Below are 20,335 nucleotides of genomic sequence, written 5' to 3'. Positions count from 1 at the left end.
GGGGCCAGCAATGAGAAGCAGCTGGGGGCCCCCTCCAGCAGGGCTGGGGAGGCCCTCTAGGTCACGTGAGAGCCACACTACCAGGGGACCAGGGCCTGTGTGGACGAGCCAGCAGTGGGGGCAGGGCAAGGGTGTGTGGATAGCGTTCACCCTGTCCCACACTGCAGGCCAGGGCAGGTGCAGTTTGCCTCATCCCTGGCCACACTGCCTCTTCCTGCTGTGGCTCACCCCGGGTTGGGGCTGGGGGCACTGCACAGCCATGGTAGAAGTAGTGCCGGCAGTGGCTCAATACAGAAGGGAGGGAGTGTGCACTGAACCCCTGCCCACCAGGCTGTGTGCCCTCAGGGCAGGGTTAGGGGCGCTGCCCAGCCAGGACAGTGCCCAGGGCCAGGGCCACAGCACTAGGGGTGAGCATTACCCATTCTCATCCCCATAGCTGCTGCCCCACTGCTCACCATGCTGTCGCGCCACATCCCACCAACCAGCAGCTGCTGACGGCTCTGCCAGGGCTATCACTGAAGGTACACGGCAGGCTGCACAGCAGAGAGGGGAGAGGAGAAGCAGTGTGACGCAGCCAGCCCACATGCTGCTCTTCCCAGCCCGGGATCCCAACAGTCTCGCCAGCCCCAGAGGAGCATGGCTCCTGTGTGCAGCCTGGCCCCAAGCCCACACCAGGACACGAGGCAGGGGGATGCTGGTCCTGGGAACCACTCACAGAGGGTGAGATGGTCTGGGGGTGGTGCAAGGAGATTGGAGGTGTTAGCAGGGGCGATTTTGTGTGTGTGTGTGTGTGTGTGTGTGTGTGTGTGGGTCCAGGGGTGGGGAGGGCAGGGGGCCATCTCCAGGTAGAAGCAGTCACCAGAGCCAGCCCTGGAGCTCCCCACCCCCTTGGACCAGCCTGTGCAGGGGGAGGCTGGCCTGGAAGAGAAAGGGTTTGCCCAGACAGAATTAGGCTCAGCCCAGTCCCTGAGCCCCAGTCAAGGGCTTCCCAAGAAGGTCATGGGGACTGCTGGGGCCTGGGCACAGGCACAGGGAGCAGAACAGCAGGGGCTGGCACTGCTCAGAGACACAAAGCGGGGGGGGGGGGGGGGGAGCCGCAGTTGGACTCGTATCCTGTTGCGCGGGGGGGGGGGGGGGAATGCTTCTGGGAGGGACCCAATGGGGTGTGGGCAAGGTCTGTGGGTCAGGAGTGAGTGACACTGGGGGGCTATGGCTTGGAGGTGAGGGGCAATGGCATGGGCAGGGCATCACGAAGCAGCAGGGGAGGGGAGGAAATGGGGGGGGGGGTCACAGGGCACTCACAGCTGGACCTGCATCCTAGTGAGCAAGGAGGGCAGGGGGAGCTCTGATTTTCTGATAAAGAAACCAAAATCAAATGCCAAAATATGTGTTTAGAATTTATTTTATTGTAATGATTGAGGCACTGGTAGGCTTCTGAATTGCTTTAAATTATAAATATATCAATAAAACACATACACGTACATACATACACACACAAAATGTTTTAATATATTTATAATTTTAAAGCAGTTCAGAAGCATTATATCCACACACACACACACACACACAAATAATGTGGCATTTCATTTTAATTGTGGAAAAACATGGATTTGGGGGGGGGTTTAAGTCAGAGAATTTGGGATTTTTAAACAGAGAAAGCCAGGATCCCTGATGAGCAGTCTCAGTAACATCACATTCTGACAGAAGCAGCAAAGCAAAATTTCTTTGCTAGAGATCCAGAAAAGGTTGAGAAAACCAAGCATCTGTCTCTTAATGGTCTTTAATGGAGAACAGGGAAGTTCTCATCCAAGTGATAAGAGGAAAGTAACTCTTACACTGGTGGAGGTTCTCCCAGACAGAGATTTTGTGCTGGATTTATAGCAAACTCACTCATTAAACCAGATTAACCAATGGTATCAGAGTCCATGGAGCTACATCCTTGCATTGCCATGAAATCTTCACATGACAGGGTAGTTACAAATTCCTGCTCAGTTCTGATGTTATAAATCTGAGTATATCTTACTCATAAAGCAGTGATTTTCTCACTCATGGGCAGTGATTTTCCACTCAGTAAATTGGCTTTTAAGTTCTCAGTCTTTAAGAATGAAGAGAATTGATTGAATGATGCATCTGTACAGTTGAATAGTAACTGAGATTTCTTGATCAGGTCCTGCTGTCTATATGGCCTAATGGTAAACCCAGGCAGCTCTCTTTGCATCATCAGTTTGTAAAAGGAGGCATCAGCGCTGATAGCAGAGCAGAAAAATCCAGCTGAAGAGCCTAGTCCAGCACATCTCCAAATTCTTTACCTTTGTACTTACAGAGATTTTAGAAATGCAAATAACAGACAAAGTACTTGAAAGAGTAAAGTCATATATTAACACCACAAAAACATACTGCAGACATCCACACAACTCTCTAAATAATTATAAGAAAACACTCTTCCTGTCAAGTAATTAATAAATTCTATTAAAAATGCAGGTGATGTTTAACAGACCTGTCCTTCTAGGAGAACTGAAATATACCATACAGGGGAAGTCGAAAAGTGAAATAAATATTTTCACTACATATCTTTGCTTGTTTAAATTCAAAGGTTAGATGAAGTACTATGTGCTAGAAGCACCCATGTAAAAACCTAAAGTGACATCTGACTTGCACAATTAATTACCATCAAAAGTTATAAGCAGAAGCTTTCTATACCTACATTCAGTGATCAAAAACACGGCGATGCAGTTCTGCAAGGGAGAATAACTGCCCCCATGAAAGATTATCTTACTTGGCTCTGGTCTTCTCACTGAAATGGTTGACTATTGAACACCATAAACAGAGGATCAGCAAAAAGAAATATACAAGTTAAAGCTGTCATTTTTAATGCAAATATTATATGCATGCTCACACTATTTACTATTTATTTTACTACTTAAACACACACACACACACACACACACACACTAGCAAGTACAGGAAAAAAACAATTACTGAAATATGTTCTTATTATTAACTTGGCTTGAGGAAATTCTTGTACCTTTTGCAGGATCTTTCAGATGTTCTATGTTATGTTTCACAGATTATAAAGGGGACTTTCAACTTTACCCACAATAATTGCTAGAGTGCACTGAAGGTGCCTGCCATGACTCCTAGTCTTGATCAGAAAAAGAATGAGCAAGATGACTTCCAGTTTAACTGTCTGAAAAAGATCAATAATGAAAATGTTTTTCTACTACTTTGATGCAGTAACGGTATTCTGTTACTGAATTTCAAATTTTCAAGAGCAAACAATGCCTTATCATCTTTCTAAACACTGAATTATGAATAGACCTTTCAGAAGACTCCATGCTGCCTGTGTCAAGTTTTTCAGTGACCATTTTTTCTATAAGATTTAAATTTAGAAAATATGGCTTTGAATAGAAACAAAGAAGAGAAGTGTTATTTTTTGGTTTACTCACTTGAAAACATACTGTTGGAGGTCACATTTTTATTACTAGTAGAGATAAACTCCTCAAGAAAAAGAAGAAAGCTAATCTTATTCACATTTCTGGAAGTAAAGCTTCAGTCAAAAGAGCCTTCTACCTGGATTGTGCATGCATGTTTGCCTCCCTTCTCAGATACTGACCATTTTATTGTGTGGATTTCCCTAGTCTGAGACCTGTGTTAGCTTTGCGTGCTCTCAGCCTTTAAAGAGGCAAAGCTGTGGTGACATTCCTGCCATATCCACAAAATGGCATTTTCAAGGTGTGGTATGATAATGGCAGGGTCATCTCTACTGTCAACCTATTAGTTTAAGACCAGCTGATACTGCTGGATTTCAAAGATTCAGCTGCATTCATATTACCAGTTTTGAAAGATTATTTTTAGGGACACAAGAACTGGTATCTTTGAAGGTCTCTGTCTCATTCTATTTGGGGAGTTATCTGCAAAATAATATTCCTTAGCATTTTAAGCCATAAGGAACGGCTGCACTTAAAGGCTTAACATCTGAACATCAAAGTGTTTTACAAATTTAAATGACTTAAACCTCACAATATCCCCAGCCAGGCAAATAGCTTCAGTAGAGAGGAATGCACAGAACAGGTAAGTGACTAGTGTAGGTTGACACAGTCATGGAAAGGACTGTTGAATCCCTGTCTTTAGATTTAACCACAAGACCAACCTTACTACACTTGAAGTTCTACATGCTGACAGATGCACAAGACTTTTTGGGAAGTCTACCAGCGTATTAGATGGGTGACTTCCCAGATGTTGCAGAGAAGCCTTTCTTCTTCCAGTTACCAAGAACTCAGTGAAATATCACTCTCTCTCAAGACTGGGTTTGTGGTTTTCTCAAGGGTTCTAGATCTTATGAGCTAGTTGTCCACATAAAAGCTTACATAAATATCCTCCCAGAGCTGCTGCTATCACCATTAAGACTAAGTATTATATAGCTGCATAATCCAAAAGGAAAAGAATGGTTGTTTAAAAGACAGAGAGAAAGAGAGACCCAAGACATGCACACTGATCTTGAATTGTGGGAATGTACACCTCCGTACATAAATGCCAAGTGTCCACTTGGTGGATGGCTGTTTGCATAAGAAAAAAAAAATCATCTTGATGCGACTATGTTCTATTTGAGGGAATCACAGAATTTGGCAACAATAGGGGAAATTTTAACTACCTTGAAAAGCAGGAAGGAAAGTAGCAGCCAGCTAGAGGGAGGAACCTCTCGATTTGTTTCTTACTAAAAGGGAGGAATGAGCTAAGCATCTGATGGTAGACAACTTGGGCAAAAGCTGAAATGAAATGACAGTATTCACAACAAAGAGCAAGCTAAAAACATCAGATATTATAATAACTTGACTTTATGGAACTCAAATAACCAAGAGGCAAGATCCCTGAAAGGCAAGGTCTAAGCAAAATAAGGAGTTCAGAAAAGCTGGCTGTTCCTTACAGAGACACAATTAAGACCACAAGAGCATGTTATCTTGATGTGAAGGAAGGATAAGAAGTATGGCAAGAGACTTGCAGGCTAACCAGGGGCCCTTCAGTGACTTGAAACTTAAAAGGAAAAAATGGCCAGATTACTAAAGCCTAATATGAGTAAAAGAGTACAGAATAGGTGCTCTTATACTGTAACAATAAAAAGGAGAAAGGCAAAAGCACAAATCAAGATACAAATAACAAAGGATGTCAAAGCAGCATTAGAAGTAAGAAGAGGAGCAAGGTAAGCACAGGTCTTTTACTGAATTGAGAGGGGAAAATAATAATGGATGAGGTGGGACGGCTGATGAGTTTAATCCTTGCTTCAGCCTTCAAAAAAAAAAAAAAAGGTCAACTCTCAGACAACTGGCACAATTTGTGTCACAGACAGAGGAGACAGCCAAAAGTAGGAGAAAACAAAAAGTTAAGGATTACCTAGATAAATGAAATGTTCTCATAAAAGTACAGCTTTTGGCTGAAATAACCACAGAGCCAGTGACTATTATAGGCTATAATCTGACCAATGTAATATTGGTCAGATGATTTGCCAGAAAACCGGAAAAAGGCCAAATGTAGTGTCCATCATAAAAAAAAAAGGAACAAGGATGATTTAGGGAATCACAGACCAGCAAGTTGAACTCCAATAACTTGGGGTTATGGTGGATCACAAACTAAATATAACAATATCAACAGTGTAGCATTTTGCAAAAGAAATGAATAGCATACTAAGACATACTAACAAAGATACAGACCTAGTAGAGAGTCCAGAGAAGACATCCTTTCCAGTCTTATTTTCCTATGGTTCTAACTAGTATAATGCACTTTAGAAAGTAAAGCCAATGATTTCATTTGCGGTATTCCTAGTCCACACCTAAAAATCAGACCGCTCATCTAGCTAATACTGAGGAGATAGTGGTATTCATTGCCAAATACATATGGAATGGAATAAAATTGCCATTAAAATATATTAAGACAAAATTACATTTAATAATGCATATTATTTTTAAAAATCTGAAACCTGAAAGTCTACAAGTGCTAAAGGATGTGGAGAAGCTTGAGAGAGTTCAGAGGAGAGCCACACACATGATCCAGGGTCAGGAAAACAGACCTTAAGATGAGAGGCTGAGAGCCATGGGACTCTTCAGCCTGGAAAAGCGCAGGCTCAGGGGTGATCTGGTGGCCACCTATAAGTTTATCAGGGGTGCTTACCAGGATCTAGAGGAACATCTGTTCACCAGATCGCCCCAAGGGATGACAAGGTCAAACGGTCACAAACTCCTCCATGACCGTTTCAGGCTGGACATAAGGAAGAACTTCTTTACTGTCTGAGCCCCCAAGGTTTGGAATAGACTGCTGCCGGAGGTGGTTCAAGCACCTACTTTGAACATCTTCAAGAGACATTTGGATGTTTATCATGCTGGGATCCTATGATCCTTGCTGACTTCCTGCCCCTGGGGCAGGGAGCTGGACTTAATGATCTTCCAAGGTCCCTTCTGGCCCTAATGTCTATGAAATATCTATGCTGCACTAGCAATTAAGTTTGAATACTCTTGAGATGCCTTGGGGATTTATGCTGACATGGATTGTCTGCTTACATGGCAAAGATCCACTGAAGCATGCTGCAGGTATGCAGGATGTATACAGATTACAGTTTCCAACTGAGCAAAGGCCAAATTAGAAGGTCTTTAGAGGACTCTCGCCATTTCTTACCTTGTAGATCTTTAAAGCAAGACTTTAGAATCTACCAAAACAGAGGATTTAGCAGATGCGAATGCAGCCACATTTATCCTACTGCTAACCATGACTCCCAATTTTCTCCAGATAATCTACATTATGATCTAGACAGAAGCAGTGTCCAGTGTCACAGGAGTATTACCAATTGTACTGACTCATCATGTGACCTTCAGTCTTCCGTACTTCATTTTGCCCCTATGTGCAAAACAGGAACAATAATGCTCCTCTTTTATAATATCCTTGTCTGAAATGGAATTTGCACTCGCATAGTGCTATAAATTACTTCTGTCATGTTCTCCTCATGAGACTTTCATCTGGGAATGCCAAGCTAAAGCCACATTCTTCTTGAATTGAAACTTGGATAATAAGGATTTCCCCCCTCCTCCTCTCAGGAAAATAAGTAATCTTCCATCATAATACTTCTGAACACAAGGCTGCATCCTGAAGCAATACAAGTGTGGTAACACCACAGCTTTTGCCAGTATTTAATGGGATGAATCTGGTAGATCAGAAACAAATCAAGCACTCTCTCTCTCTTATGGTAGGGAGGGAGAAAGAGAAAGATATAAAAATGGAAGTCTTAAGTTTAAGAGAATACACATACAAATATTTTTAAACTCCTTGGTCCCAGCTGGTTTCCCTGGTTTAGAATCTCTTTCAGTATCATTTAAAAGCAAAAATCTATGATACAACTCCCAAATGAAGAACATTTAACCAAAACTATTTCTTTGCCAGCTGTTTGAGATTCCACTTCATAGAAATTACTAAATACTGGGAACACCTATAGCCCTGAGCTACCCCACCCCAGAGAAAGCACAGGCCTTTGTAATGACAAGTACTAAAAACTGCCATATATCACATGCTGACCTTGTTCCTGAAGATAAAATCCTAGAAGGGCCAGCTCAGTTCTTCATAGGTCAGGTTGCTAATTTTTATTCACAAGATAATAGACAATGTTTTTTTGTTTCACTTTAAATAGTAGAGACCAGGGTCTATGAACACTAGCATTCAATGTTACTGGAGCAATGCTGAAGCATTAACCAGACAAATCTGGATACCTGTGAAAAAGCTTCTTTCCACCATGACCCTTGATTGTTCTGGAAGGATGCCCCCCATTCCCTCCAAAAAAAAATGGTGCTGATGTGATTGATGTCTTTAGAGAGTCTGATAATAACTACCATACTGGAGAAAACCAATTTTGTGTGAAACAGTAACCAGTACCAAATGCTTCAGAAGATGTCAGCATTTACATAGTGGAAAATTTTGAAACAACCCATCCACAGGAGATGTTTCTTTCTGACTGCTGTCCTCCACAAGTTAAATGATTGCCTTACGGCCCAAAGCACAAGGAAATATATCACACATATGGTTTTATTCAATTAATGAAACACTGAATGTTTGCATGCATTAGAGCTCCTTGAAAGTTCCAGCAAAAAGAAATACATGAAAAACTGTGGGGGGAAGGGGGCATAAGACTTACAAAAATGCTCATCTAAACAGCTCTATTATTCACATAGGGGCCTAATTGTTGTATATCCTACTGCTCTTGACCTCCATGCTATCTTGGAATAGCACCTACCATACTGCAATCATGCATCATATAAAACAGCTTGTCCTTAGGGTTTTACAATCTCTCTCTTCTGAAGCCATACCTCCCTGTTTTGTAAACAATGTGACCAATTCAATGGAAGTACACCAGTTTCACATTGTCTCCAGCAACATAGCTCTGCTAGCAAAGGGGGCCACACAAATGTCTTCATTTTGCGTCCTTTGTGCCAACAGTACCAAGAGAATTGAAGATTACAAATAACCTGATGGAACTCATGATAAACTAAGCTTCTTTCATGGGTTTGACAGAGGGAGAATTGCTCAAGATCACAGAGGATACTGATGGCAGGCAGAGAATAGAAACAAACAGTCTCTCCAAGATCCCAGCGTAGCACCTGAGCCAGCCTCTCACCCACCTGCTATTTGAATTTGGGGTATGTTCTCTCAGCACAAAGAGCAGTCTTGCCTGTCTGCAATAGGGAGTGTTATACCAGAGCAGCTACACATGGTGTTACACCAACAACTACTGTAATAAGTGCAAATGCATAATGTAGACAAAACTAATTTAGCCCCACCCTGACCTAAGCAACCCTGGTCTTTTCAACTCTTTATACCAAACTCCCTCCCCTTGCCTCTCGTTACTCATCTCTGGAACTCCCTTTATTTCTACTACATCTTTAAAACAAAAGGTCAGTATTACACATAACATACAGTAGACATCATCTCTTTATACACATGATTTGTTTATTTATTAGTATTTCCCTGTCTAATCTTCATGAACCCGAACTATTTTGTTTGCTTTATCTGAACTCATTGTACCTGGGCCAGGTATTTCCATTAAGCTGGCCAACATGACACAGAGTTCTCCTCTAAAACACCTCAGAGAACTGCAAACATGTGACCCGAATGTAATGCAACAACCTCTTAGGTAAGAGGTAGTCTCCCAGTAAACAACTGACACTGCAAAACTATGGCAAAAGGGGAGATTTGCTCAAAGAGAGCAAAATGTGTTTGACTAGCTGCCAAAGGAAAAAAACACAGGAACTTTTTTAGGGAAGCAACTTTTAACCAGTGTTAGGCAGTTAACTGACATTTGGGTCTTTGAAAAAGTCCCCCAAGGAGTTCAAACCACTGACTCAAGTTCAGTAAAAAGATTTCTCTAGTACAACCCGCAGGTCATTTCATATCAGATCCCATCAAAAGTCCACCCTAAGAAGTCCATATTACTCCCAGCAACTGATCCTATATATTCTCATAAGAAACAGGCAAACTCCAGACTCCCCTGGTGGAAGCAGTGTTCATTTCAGGACACACCTTTACATAAATGGAAAGGCAAGTATTCACCCCAAGGACTGACAGGACATTCCATAACTCCCAGTGCTACCACACCCTAAATACATGCCTAAATTCATCACCAGGACATGCTTTAGTCCGACGTAATGAAGGGGTAAAGCAACAACAGAGAACTCCACCCTATCGCACCACAAAACAGAGATTAAAAAAAAAATAAGCCATGCCATAATGGATCAGACCAGTGTCTACAACAGCAGCAAAAGTGGGTGCTAAAGGGAAAGCGCTGAACTAGATAAAGAGTGATCTAAACACTATTTATTACTTTCCGCGGCATCCACAATTACTGGTTTAGAAATGTCAAAGGAAACATCTCAAATAATTCTGTTCGATATTAATAGATCTATCATCCATGAATCTGTCTAGTCCCTTTTTGGACTTGGCTAAGCTATCTGCCTCTACCACCTGTGGCAAAGAATTCAACAAATTTACTACACATTGCATAAAAAAGTACTTTCTCTAGTTAGTTTTATACCCGTCTCCTACTAATTTCAGCATGTGTCCCCTAGATCTGGTATTCTGGAACATGGTGAACAACAGTTCCCTGTCAACTTGGTCCACACCCTTCATAAGTGAGCAGTTGAAGAGAATGCTGTGAATATAGCGTATCTGGACTTCAACAAGGCTATTGATAAGGTCCCGTATGACCTTCTCTAAAACAAGTTGAAGAAATGTGGGCTGGACAAAACTACTATAAGGTAGACAGACAATTGGCTCAGTAGCCTCAAGCAAAGTATAATTATTAATGGGTCCATGTCAGAATGGCAGGAGGTTTTGAGTGGAGCCCCCAGGGGTCTGTCCTGGGCCCAGGGCTGTTCAATGAATTCATTATTTATTTGGATGCTTGCAAAGAAAGCAAGTTTGTAGATGACTTGAAACTGGGAAGGACTGTGAATACATTGGAGGATGGGAATACAATTCAGAAGGATCTTGAGAGGTGGGAAAACTGGGCTGAAGATAACAGAATGAAATTCAGTGTAGACAAGTGCAACGTGATATACCCTGGGAAGAATAATAAGAAACACAAATACAAAATGGGTGATACCTAGCTGGATGGCAGCCTTCTGGAGAAGGATCTGGAAGTCTTGGTAGACCATGGACTCAAGGTGAGCCTGCAGCACAATGCAGCTGCACAAAAGGCAAATGTCCTTTTTTGCAACTGTAGAATGCATCAGTAGAAGCATTAGGCGCATGATGCAGGAAGTGATAGTCCCTCTATTTGGTAGTGGTTAGGCCTCTACAGAATTGTGTGCAATTTTGGGCTTCACATTTTGAAAAGGATGTAGAGAAGTTAGCAAGGGTCCAGAGGCAGGTGACAAAGATGATGACGGGCTGGGAAAGCAAGTCATACTAGGACAGGCTAATGGAGCCAGGCATGTTCAGCTTGCAGAAAAGACACTTAAGACAGGACATGATAGCAGTCTTCAAATACTTGCATGTCTGCCATAAAGAAGAGGGAAATCACCTTGCTGCAGCGACTAGAATGCAGACCAATGGCTAAAAGTTGCAGTATCGTAGATTTAGACTGGGTAACAGGAAAAATTTCCTCACTGTTAGAAAGTGAGAGAGTGGAATAGACTGCCTAGAGAAGTTGTGGACTCTTCATCACTGCAGGTGTTCAAGAAGAGGTTGCACAGCCACTGTTTGGAGATGATATAGGCATAGTAATGCCTATGTTCTACTATAGGTAGGCTTGGAGAATTTATTTTTTCAATTTTTATATGTGTGTGTGTGTGTGTGTGTGTGTCACCCGATTTTTTTTAAGCATTTATTTTGCTTTTTAATCGATTTAAATTTTCAGGATTGTGCAAAGTTAGAGATGTGGGGGCCACACAATTTATTAATGACAGTATACTATTATTACAGTGCAGTTTAACCATCTGCCACAACAAACATAACTACTGTAGGACTGCCACCATCTGAGCAGCAGAGCTACCATCAGTCCCAGCTCCGCTCGCCCGTAGCTCCCTCGTCCGCTTTGTCACTTCCTATTCCTTTGGGGAGTTGCAGTCCAAACTACAGTCAGCACAGTTCTATAGAACTGCTCTCCCTGTCATCACACACTCCATCAATCACCATTTTTCTTACGTCCCCTTTGTATAAATTGTGATTATTAACGATAGAAATATTTTTGTTGGTCTGCAAGTTCAATGCACAATCAACATTTATCAATGTTTACCAATAAAAATCCTGCCAAACCTAACTATGGGTATTTCCATGCTTCTGGGCTTTGCTGGTTGTCCCCTCCCCACTTTCTGCTACATGTGTCAGGTTGTTTTTAAGCCTCCTTCAAAGGCACTGGGTGTTGGCTGCAGTCAAAGCTAGAGATTTTGACTGGGGTGTACCAGTTCTCCAACTGGGACTTAAAGCTGGAGGTTCCTGGCTAGAGGGTCTTGCTCCTCTGCTCAGGGTCAGGCCAATCACCATATTTGGGGTCAGGAAGGAATTCTGCCCCATGGACAGGCTGGTATAGACTGTGGGGTTTTTTGTCTACCTCTGTAGTGGGGAACGTGGCCCTCTACTTGGGATCTCTTGAGTATATATTAACCACCAGGACGTTGGCCACTGTGGTTCCCCTTCTTTACCTGTGTCAGGTTAGGGTGTTAGGTCTTGCGTCATGTCAGAGTTGGCAGTAGTTTTACTAAGAGTTTAGATTACTGATTTGTATAAGATGGTTTAGCTAGGGATGATTCCTTTGTCAGACAGGAAGTTGGACTAAATGACCTCTGGCAGTTCCTTCCAGCCCTACTCTCTAGGGTTCTATGATTCTGTAGACCTCAATCATAACCCTCCTCAGCCTTCTCCTTTTGCAACTGATGAGTCCTGGCCATTGCAGTAACTCCTAGTATGTTGACTGCTCCATACTACTGGTCATTTTGGTTGCCCTTCTTTGTCCCTTTTCCAATTCTAACAACCCACTTTGAGATGTGGAAACCAGAACTGCACACAGTATTCAAGATCGCTTAGTTCTAAGAGTTATCCCCAAGACCCCATCAAGCAAACTCACTACCTTTTTTTTTTTTTTCCAAGGCAGAGTATTTTACTGCAATATGAACACAAAGTTCTACGGAGTCCACATATAAGCTGCAAGGCTTCTCTTCAGCATAGGTTCGCCTTAAGAGCAAGACTGTAAAACAGGCTTTTTAACCATTTGACCTTAAATATCCTTAGTAGAAATATCACGGCAACTGTTAAACTATTACAGTGCTCTCCTCAGTGCTGCAATCTTTGATAGGATTGGTCTCAGCCAACCCTTTTCTAATTCTTGCCAGTTTCTCCTCACCCCAAGGAGAGTCTCCTCCTCAGCACTGTCCCTCATGATCTCATTCCTCCCTCAAATCAGCACATACCCACCTCAGATCTCAGGGCAGAATCCACTCAGCTTTAAAAAGAATCAATATTAAAATGAATTCAATGATTCATTCTATATTTAAAAGTTTTTACATTATTTTTTAAACAAACTTGCATGGGGGTACTGATCTTCATGACATGTACCTTCTCTCCCTCCATCTGAAAAATTTTCCTGATTGCTTTTATTTCCCTCATTTTTTTTAATTTAAATTTAATTTGATCTTAACTGCTTGCTGAAGCCTTTCTAAATATTCCCTTTAAGTTTACCAATAATTAGAGCTTTCCTTTATTTTTTCATTTTACATTAATAATATCAAAAATATTAATATCACTTTGGTTTACATAGATCTGACAAGACTTTTCAAGATATTTGAAAGGTAGGGTAATGTAACTGGAGAAATAACAGAAGTCAAGTTTTTTTAATTGATAATCTAAAACAAAAGCAGATACTGCATATTCTCTATTCTAAATAGCAGGTACTGCATATTCTCTTAAAAACTGGTTTTCTGTTTCCTTGTTAATGGCTAAAGACGTCTTTTCAATAAAATAAAAAATGATGAAGAAAGGAAAATGAGGCTGAATATATACAGCAGTCATGTACACAAGGTAAAAAATGAGGAATGTTTCCCTTACTTTCCATTTAAAAAAGACTAAAAATGTTTATTATCAATACAGATGGTATACAATTTTCAAAGAAATATGTTTTTCCTGTACTATCTGGAATTCTCAGCTCTTGACTACAGGAACCAGAGTAATTGTTTCTACACATTATTTCCCATAAAATTCCCTGCAAGAAAACTGTGTCAAAGCATACAGATGAAGTATCCAAACTTGTGGAAGCTCATTTGATGGAAATCTGTGTGGTCATCCTTTACTCTGATTACTGTAACCACTAAGTGCAAGGTTAAGGAAGCCAACAGGAAAGTTTCTGACATCATAAGTCTCCCATTCAGTTTTTGTTTTTCATACCCACCTCTCCAGCTCTTTGGTCAAGCTAGGCCTACTACCAGTTGCCTTATCAATCATGTCCCAGTAGAGAAGTCTCCTAAAACCTATGTACATTTTAAAGATAGCTGTGTTTTGTGGCCATGCCGTAATCATCCAATGTGAACCTGTCACAGGGCACAGAGGTGCCCTGCTCCTGAAGAGGGGAAACTACTAGGGAGGGAGCCCTAGCAGTGACTAAGAAGCCCAGCTGTGGGTTGCCGGGGCAACCAGGAGGTCAGCTGACTGAAAGGGGCAGGGCCTGGCTCCTATATAAAGCACAGACAGGAGGCCAGAGGCAGTTGGGCTCCCAGCGGCCCAAGGGGAAGGAACTCTCTCAGGGAAGAAGGGCGAGGCCTGACTATAGGAGCAGCGTTTTGACACTGCTGAAGGAAGGCGTGTTCCCCGGTAGGCCAGACTGATGTTTTAGCCAGGCGGCTTCAATTTATGGTACAGCCCAGGGGCTTGTGTTTTGTTGTTTGTTACACCAGTGGTTTGGGTGAGGCTATTAGGGGTTGGAGGAGGCCTCATAGGGGACCCACAGTAGTGTGGGGACCCCAGCACCAGTAAGGGCGTGGCATACAGGGTGCATAGACCCCAGCCCCAGAGAGGGGACGCTATTGAGAAGCCCCAGGGCGGGCGTGGCGAGCCCCAGAGAGGGGGCAGCATTATTGAGGAGCCCAAGTGTGGGCACTGCGAGCCCCGGATAGGGGGCAGCATTATTGGGAAGCCCAAGTTGGGCGCTGTGAGCCCCAGATAGGGGGCAGCATTATTGAGGAGCCCAAGTGTGGGCACTGCGAGCCCCAGAAAGGGGGCAGCATTACTGGGAAGCCCAAGTTAGGCATGGCAAGCCCCAGAAAGGGGGCAGCGTTATTAGGAAGACCAAGTTGGGCACCGTGAGCCCCAGATAGGGGGCAGCATTACCAAGGGGAAGCCGAAGTGTGGGCACGGAGAGCCCCAGGAGGGAGTGGCATTGTAGATAAGGCCCCAGAGAAGAGGGCACAGAGCGAGATAAGGGCCAGAGAGAGCCGTAGCACCAGAAGGAGTCTGCATCAAAGGAAGAAAGGCCCAGGGAGAATAGGAAGGGGCCAGATAGTGGTAGAGCTGAGACAACAGCTATTCCATCGGTGATGTGTGGACTGCGGTGTAGGGGAGGAAATGGAGCCGCAGATAGCGCCCCCTAGCAGCGGGGCAGTACAAGGGCAGCCTCCCGCTAATTAACACCAGTTAATCAAGTAAGAACAAGGCATGGCAGGCGAGTAGGCGGGCGGTTGCCTCAGGAACAGGTGTGCAGGCCACATTAAGGTCGGCCCAGAGTGGCTACCTGTCACAGAACCATTATAGCATACATGATTAAGCCATGTCCTTTCAGCATCCTTTGCCTCCCCAACAGACATGTCAAAAATGTTTGTCTTCACCTACCACAGAGCCTAAACATGTCAGTGTATTCTGAAAATCTGAGCAGCTATCCCAGAGTGGCATCGTAGCGAAGTTCCCAGATGACATATAGATAGGCTGGCACCAAGAGCCTAGCAGGAAATGGATTCCAGGATGTCATCCTGCACAGTGCTGTGAAGGACCAACCCACAGCAGTTACATAGAACTGATGAAGGGATGCCACACACAGAAAAGAGCACCCTAACAGTATTACAAGAAGACAGCCATGTAGCAGCCAAGGCTGCTGGTCAGGATAGTGCATGGTCAGCAGCCACCACACCACTTCTCAAAGCCTTCCTATTCCCAAGGGCATCAATCATGTGAGTCACAAACATCATTCCATCCCACTCAAATGTGGCATCCTTTCACACACTGCATTATAAAATCATTTTCATCAAAATGAGTATGAAATTAAGGTTTTAAGAAGTATTAGTTAGCCTGAAGGAATCCCACAGCATTCTGCGAGTCTTAAATGAATAATTAGTGACCTTCATATCTTGGGTCTTTGTCATACAGAATAAGTCACATGTGGACCCCAGTACACTGAAATACACAATTACCTCAACTGAAACAGTATCAATGATGTCGTGTTTGGACCAGGACTATGTTTGCTGCCAGCCATGCCAGTAACTGATTACAAACTCAGTTAAATGTATTAGCTTAGACATGGCATAATAATGTGAAACACATTACCAGTTTCATAGTGGGAGCAAAATGTCTTTAAAATAGCCAAGCACACCAATTTAGTGAGATTTAAAACAACGTTCTGTAAATGTAAGACGACATGCACCTATGTGAGTTTTGTTTCCAGGCCCAGGGTAGAATTTTCCTGCACAAAATTCAGTATCTGGACTGGAAATCCCAGATCTGAGCAGTTTAACCCCATGGACAAGTTCCGAGTCACAGATGTATTTTGTGCCTATTGTACATTTAAATTCTCAGGTGCATCACTAGACATTTAACACAGGGTTTTTGTTTCTTTCCCTAATTTATTCATGTAAAGATTGAACCCTCCAAGTTTGAACACTCCCATTATCAGCACTTTGAGCTATGCAGCAGCATTCTGTGGTAGTGCTGTCAGACGCACAGGGCGCATCTACACGTCGCTGTACAGCATGCTACAGCAATGTAGAGATCATGTGCGTCTACATGTGACCACCAGCTACACAGCCAGAGCAACACACTCTCCGGGTATAGTGCACAGCTACGGCAATGTAGAAGCAAAATTTAACCATGCACCTCATGCACAGCACAGTAACCACTTGTACCGCACCAAGCTTTAGTACCTCCAAAAGTACTAAAGCATGGCACTGGAGCAACGCTGCCATACGGTGACATGTAAACATGCCCACAGATAGCTATACATACTTAAACATAAAAGCAAGTAAACAAAAAAATAATCTAGCTAGAAAATTTAGAGACCCGCTCACTGACTTTGAAGATTTAAAAAATGTTTCCAGACTTTATGAGAATCATTCATTATCATGTACTTAGTAAAATAACAGAAAGTATTACATTATATTCAACTGTGAAGTCCAAGTACACTTGGATAATGAAAATAAAAATGATTAAAATAAAACATTTTAGGGTACATGCAAGATAACTAGCAACAGCTGTCAAAGATAAAGTTCACTATCATAAGTTCCCTACATTTTCTAATACTTTAAATGGGCTACAATCCATTCTGTTGCCAATACAAACCGATTAAAAGTAAAATATAGTGTTCTATAATAAAAAGGTATAATAAATTGCTTCCATCACCATTATAAAAATTGTACACAAGAAGTACCTTACCTTGTTATCCACTGTCTGAGCACAGAGAATTAAAAAACAAAGTATTGTTAAACATAAAGTATGAAAGTTTCATATCAATGGAAATCTGTTGCATCAATATCTTGAATAAATATTCTGCATGGCATGCACACATTAGCAATGCTTCAGAGACATATTCAGGTTCTTTTTGGTCGACAGCCAAACCTCAAAACTTTGAACCTGGAGGCATCAATTCATTATCTCCTACTCCACAACCCAGAGTTCAGGTCACAATTGTAAGAGGGGAGTTTTACCACAGCTTGGTTTTCCCTCCTAATAACAACCCTTTCCAATTACTGCAATGCAGACCTTCTGAAGACTACATGTGGAAGAGAGCGAGCAAAAAAAAAAAAAATCACTCAGGAAAGAAACACAAAAAGTTACAATAAATTTTGTTCAAGTCACATCTGAACAGAAATGATTGAGTGGAAGGAACAAGGCATGCAGTTCAGTAGGATCGCCATGATTCTCCCTCCTACTCTTCCTTCCAGGCTCTACCCCTCATCCTCAACGTCTCAGAGGACTGACTGTAGTGGCAAAATAGCAATCAATTTGAAGGCGAAAGTAATGTGTGCATGTGTTTGCACCAGTTTTCATACAAGATAGTTATTTTAAAAGCATGCATAATGCAAGCCACCTATAATCAAGGAAAAAGGCAGTCAGCTGGCATCCTTATTACTACTAAGCCTTCAGACTATTAAAACAAAATTTTTCAAGGTCAAGTCAGCAACAAGTGAGTGTTAATAAGATCAGCTGGCATCTTGTCTATCTTACCATTACTACTCAGATACATGCTCCCTCCCCACTAGCCCCAAACTTATTTGTCAACTGGATTTCAAGGAAAACTTCCAGCACCATAGCACAGACATCTGTTTGAGTTACAGGCATTCAGTCCTGACTGGCTGAAAAAACCACAACAGTCAGCGTTAACCAAAGGGCCATAACAACTTCTGCACCCCTAGATGACTTGTGGCAAACGTGGCAGTTGAAAAGAAAAAAAAAATACAGCAATCTTAGTTAATGTCTGACATTACTTGAGATTGCAGGAAATACAAGCCTAATGCATGCAGTAACAACCAAACAAAACAAAACAACTCATATTTTCTGCAAAGAGCTCCAGGTGAGAAGTTGAAGAGCCACTTGTGGCTTGAGAGTCACATCTGAGTAGCACCAAGTTAAAGCAATAACTCCTTTAGCTAGCAAAAATCAGCAGACTATTATCCTCTAGTCAATCATATGCAAGAAGATGTGACACCTGGCCAGTGTGTTACACTACCACTGCAGGTTTTGGGGGTTTTTTTAACAGAAGAAACAGGACTGGCATAGGCATACATTCAGATAAAAAAGGTGGCCGACGTAACTATAAACATTTTCTTACCCATATAAACAAGAAAAAGAAATCCAAGGTAAAAGACTACTTACAACCCTACTGTAAGTTACCTGTGTACTGCCTGCTGAACTACAGCATTCCCAAGTACCAAGACACTATTTTAAGGTCTGAACAACTAATAATACAATAACATTTTTTAAACATTTCTGTAGCAATTCTTTTTCATATTAAGTTTCAGTCTCTTTCAAAGAACAATTTAAAACTAGCCTACAGGCAGTTTAGGTCCCAGATGGGAGTTGAGGGTTTGTTTTTGTTTTATTTTGTTTTGGGTTGTTTGGGGGGGGGGGGGTGTTAAAGAAAACTTTGTCTAATGCTGAAGAACACTATTTTGTTTCGAAGCAAATATTCTGCCATAGGGTTTGCAGCCCAAACACTGTAACATTTTGTTATGCAAGAGGAGAAAGCCGTTTTGAAAAGAAGCAAAGGCCTGTGATTAAGGAACAGGAGTCTCATGAGAACTACTACAGACTTCCTGCATGTACTTGGGCACTGTGTTATGCCTTCGTTCCCCCCATCTGTGAAAGGTGGATAACACTTTCTTGCTCCAACCTTTTATCTTGTCTCTTTATGCTACAACCTCATCAAGGTGCAGACATGCCTCTCAACAGACATGCATATATACATCCTAGCACAAAGCAGACCCGGTCTTGGTCAGGTCCTCTAGATCAGCGGTTCTCAACCTTTTTAAATTCAAGGGACCCCTCAAAGTGATAGCTGTTAGTTTTCACTTTTTTTTTTTTTTTTTTTTTTACACTATAGAATAGAGCAATTCTTCTGTTACAAGGAACTCAAAAAAGACCACAATAGGTCACAAAGTTTTTAACATTATGGATTCCTATTTGAAATCTATCTCTAGGTATAACTTGTGAATTATGTTTGCATACCTAACAGTGCTAACATTGCACAGCCTCCTGGTTGAAAAAAAATCACTGCTCTAGGTACTATTGCAGTAATCAGAAACCAAACACCTCTCTGGCTGATTAGGGGGAAGTAGACAAAAAAATTACAACCGTCTGATCTACATCTATGGTATAAGGTGAGTAAACAAGAACAAAAAAGTAAACTGCATGAATGGGAAGGAACAGAAGTTTTAAATTCTTTCCAAAATCAGCATCAGGAGGAATTGGTAAGACAAAAGAGTGTTTCAGATGCTTCAATCCATTTATACTAATGGCATTCATAGGCAATTGAGAAGACAGCCAGGCAAAACGTGAGACCAACAGGTTCCAAACTGTAGTCTGTGTACCACCAACTGCACACAGCAACATTGTGAGAAGAAAGCCTCAAGGATTCTGTTGGGGCCTTACCTTCATTCCTGATACCCTCTCAAATACCTTTCCATTCTGCTAAGCAAAGAACCCAGGATCCTCTGCCCACTCTCTAGAAAACAAAGTGCAAAAAAGGAACTGACCGTTCTAACAGGAAGAGACTCTGTCTGGCTCTTCCCACACATGCCACCTCCTCCAGTGGCACATCTAGATCATGACCTTCCAAGGACTCGAAATAACATTCAGCCTATGAGTCTATAAAAAGGACTCTCCTAACTGCAGGAGTGAGGACCTTGAGCATATTAAGATAACAACAGCTTCTATGTTAAAAAGTTTTCTCCTATCAAAAACTCATGTTTTTGCTAGAGCAACTTTAAACTAGTACAAGCCAGACTTGCTTTTTAGAAAAAGGATTTATTTTTTAACTTTTACAAAGGTGTTTCTACTCCTCCACTGGTTTTAAGTGTCTTATCTGCTCCCGAGGTTCATGCTTTGGAACTGCAAGGTA

General features: G+C 42.1%; 1 protein-coding gene across 3 annotated transcripts in view; it reads right to left on the bottom strand.

The window, feature by feature from the left end:
* The window catches only part of TRAF3 (TNF receptor associated factor 3), a 92,404-nt gene that overhangs the window by 52,525 nt on the left and 19,544 nt on the right, over positions 1-20,335 (bottom strand). The gene's annotated exons all lie outside the window — the stretch shown is intronic.

Source organism: Alligator mississippiensis, chromosome 2 (genome assembly GCF_030867095.1).
Source record: "Alligator mississippiensis isolate rAllMis1 chromosome 2, rAllMis1, whole genome shotgun sequence".
NCBI lineage: Eukaryota > Metazoa > Chordata > Crocodylia > Alligatoridae > Alligator > Alligator mississippiensis.
The sequence above is the reverse complement of the archived record's forward strand: the minus strand, read 5'-3'. Positions and strand labels throughout refer to the sequence as shown.